Genomic DNA, 3,526 nt, shown 5'->3' on the forward strand with positions numbered 1-3,526 from the left:
TTTAGTAAATATTAATTAAGTTAATAAAATGTGTAATTTGAGTTTTTATTGACCTTAGGGACCGAATGAGGCCTAAGGGTGAGCTAATATACTTTGTGACTTTGTAGGAGACCATTAGAAGGCACATTAACTCGATAGTGGTCGTTAGGTTGCAACACAGAGCATGGGATATCGCGACATAGGGAGTAGAATAAGAAAAGTCCAAGACTACATTCAATGTTGTGACACAGCATGAGGATGTCGTGACATACCGCTGAAGACACCCTGAAGAAAAGTATACTACCTTCGATGTTGCGACATAGGACTTGACGTGTCGTGACATCGCCTCTGTAACACCCCTAACCCTGGTTCGATGCCAATGATAAACTGTAATTTATACATATTTTTATCCCATGCTTAGCACATTTATCGATGATTTCTCTTTAGATTTGGTGAATTCGATGATCCTAATTCCTTAATTTCATGTTTCATACTTAGGTGAGCATAGGAGAGTAAAAAGAGTGAGAAACAGGCTGAAAATGGAGAAAATAGATCCACATGGGAAATCAACATGGCCTGGACTTCCTCACACAGGTAAGCCATACGGCCGTCTCCATTTTGCAGGATCGAAGCACGACTCACACGGGTAGACTACACGCCCATGCCTATTTAATAGCCTTGACCACGGGCTGGAGCAATTGTACACGGGCGTGTCACACGGGCGTGTCCCTTCAAGCCGAAGTATAGTCTTATTCAAAAAAGGCCATTTTTAAGGGCTCTTAGGCATTCTAAAGCCTATTTAAAGACCTGAGGAGGCACTTAGAAAGGAGACACAGAGCAGGAGGCAAGGAATTACTCAAGGGAAGCTGATTGATCCATGTCAGAAGCCGGATTCATCGTCAAAACTAAAGATCTCCCTTCAATTTCCATTTAGGGGCTTTGTGTTTTCTTTATGTTTTGTTATCTTTATTCTTTCAAGATGTTTTCTTTCATAATTATGAACTAAACCCCCTAAATACCTAAGGGGAATGAAACCTAAGACATGTTATTATTATCTGAATTGTATGATAAATATTTGACTTGTTCTTAATTATGTGTTCTTAATTCTTGTTTTAATATTCTAGGATATTGATTCAAGTTAATGCTCTTATTCAGAGGAGGAAAAGACCCTGTCTATGAGTAAATTTGTCGTAATTAAGCAGAGTTGATTGCACGCCTAGAGATAGGGTGAAAGATTTTTCCGAATTAGGGTGAAACCTAATAAGGGGATCCATAGATCGAGTTAATGCAACACCAGGGCGTTAATTAGAAAGAGATTTCAATTAATCAAACTAAGGTTAGACGCTATTAGTCTCAAGAGAGATAATAGTATAACTTAGGGATTTCTACGGATCAAGTCAAATGAATAAATCGTCTGATTCAGTGTCAAAGAACAAGTCAAGTCTAGGTGAATTTTTCCTTGGGTATTGTCTTAATAAATCTAATTTTCCCAAAAGTTTTTCCCCAATTTCTCTCTGAGCATCCTTAGTTTAGTTAATTAGTTTAGATAAGCAAATCCTTTAATTTTTAGGCTAGATAATAAAAAGAAAGTAATTAGTAGTACTCTTGGTTCCTTTGGGTTTGACAATCCGGTCTTGCTAAAGCTATACTACTGTTCGATAGGTACACTTTCCTTCATCGTGATAATAGTTAGTTTCAAGAACGATTAGTTATAGATCTTTAAAACTTGTCGCGAATATCACGCACCAAGTTTTTGGTGCCGTTACTGGGGAACTAAGATATTAGAAACACTCAATTTTTATTACTATAGCCATTTTTCTTTATTTGTAATTTAAATTTTTATTTTATTTTCTAATTTTTCTTTTATTCGTTCCTGGCAGGTTTTTATAGTGTATGACTAGAAGAAACTCGTCGGGACCATTACTGTTTGATAGTGAGATCGATCGTACAATTCGCAGAAACTGGGGAGAAATAATGTGAAGCTTACGATATACAGAGGAAGAGCAAGAGGACGATGCTTCAACCACAACCGAGGAGATGGTTGGAAACTAGGAAAATCCGCTACCTCCTGCGATTGCCACTGATCCAGTAAATTAAAATCCTACTCCGCGTACTATGTATGATTATGCTAAACCTTCTGTAACAGGAACTGAATCGAGCATAGTTAGGCCTGCTGTTGCTGCGAATAATTTTGAATTAAAACCTAAGACCATTCAAATGATCCAACAGTTTGTTTAGTTTAATGGTTTGCAGGACGAGGACCCAAACGCTCATTTGGCGAATTTCTTAGAATTTTGCAAAACTTTTAAAATCAATGGTGTTTCTGATGATGCCATTCGCCTTCAGTTATTCCCTTTTTCATTGAAGAATAAAGCAAACAGTGGTTAAACTCGTTACCATGAGGGTCAATCACTATTTGGGAACAAATGACTGAAAAGTTTTTATTAAAATATTTTCTGCCGGCTAAAACAGCTAAATTATGTAATGATATCTCTTCTTTTGTGCAGATGGATTGAGAAACACTCTACGATGCATGGGAGAGATAGAAGGACCTTTTGCGAAGATGCCCTCACCATGGGTTGCCACTCTGGCTACAGGTTCAAATGTTTCACAATGGCTTGAATCCTTTGACTAGATAGATGATTCACGCAGCTACTGGTGGAACTATCAATAATAAGACACCTGAGGATACTTATGAATTTATAGAATAAATGTCACTGAATAATTATCAATGGCAAGTCATGAGGACAAAGCCAACAAAAACAGCCGGCTTTTTTAACGTCGATTCGGTCACCATGCTCTCTAATTAGGTAGAACTTTTGAATAGAAAAATTGAAGGTTTTCTTGGTTCTTCACAGGTTCACCCAGTAATGCAGTGCGAAGCAAGTGGAGGTGGATCAAGTAATTCAGAATACCTACCCTATGGCCACAACATGGAGAACAAGCAGTTAAATTACATGGGTAATAATCCTCGATCTCAAAACAATCCTTATAGTAATACTTACAATACAGGTTGGAGGAACCACCCAAATTTCTCATAGGGAGGCCAAAGGAATTAGAGACAACTACCTCCAAGCTTCCAACAACCTCCCTACCAACAAGAGAAAAAGCCGAACCTAGTGGAGATGCTAACAAAATTCATCTTGGTGTCAGAAACTCAATTTTAGAATACCGAGACAACATTTAAGAATCAACAAGCATTGATCCAAGGGCTCGAAACTCAGATAGGACAGCTCGCCAAATTAATATCTGAACGACTGCAAGGTAGCCTGTCAGTAACACTGAATCTAACCTAAGGGAACAACTTAATGCAATTACCATCCAAGACAAGGAAGGGTCAATGGAACCTAAACCAAAACTGAGGCAAGGAATTGTGGTAAGTAAAAGCAGTGGTGAGGAAGACTACAGTGAACAAACACTGGTAAATAAAGAGTGCAGACCTCGTGTGCCATATCCTAATGCAGCAAGAAAAGACCGCACAGACGAACAATTCGGTAAATTCCTTAAATTATTAAAGAAATTACATATTAACTTACCGTCTATTGAA

The 3,526-nt window shown here is 38.0% G+C and overlaps 1 non-coding gene across 1 annotated transcript; it reads right to left on the reverse strand.

The window, feature by feature from the left end:
• Positions 1-2,453: 2,453 nt before the first annotated feature.
• LOC121213325 (small nucleolar RNA R71) lies at positions 2,454-2,560 on the reverse strand. The gene has a single exon (XR_005908708.1). It is a non-coding gene; the product is annotated as a small nucleolar RNA R71 (small nucleolar RNA).
• Between the last annotated feature and the right edge of the window lie 966 nt (positions 2,561-3,526).

The sequence above is a fragment of the Gossypium hirsutum genome, chromosome A13 (genome assembly GCF_007990345.1).
Source record: "Gossypium hirsutum isolate 1008001.06 chromosome A13, Gossypium_hirsutum_v2.1, whole genome shotgun sequence".
NCBI lineage: Eukaryota > Viridiplantae > Streptophyta > Magnoliopsida > Malvales > Malvaceae > Gossypium > Gossypium hirsutum.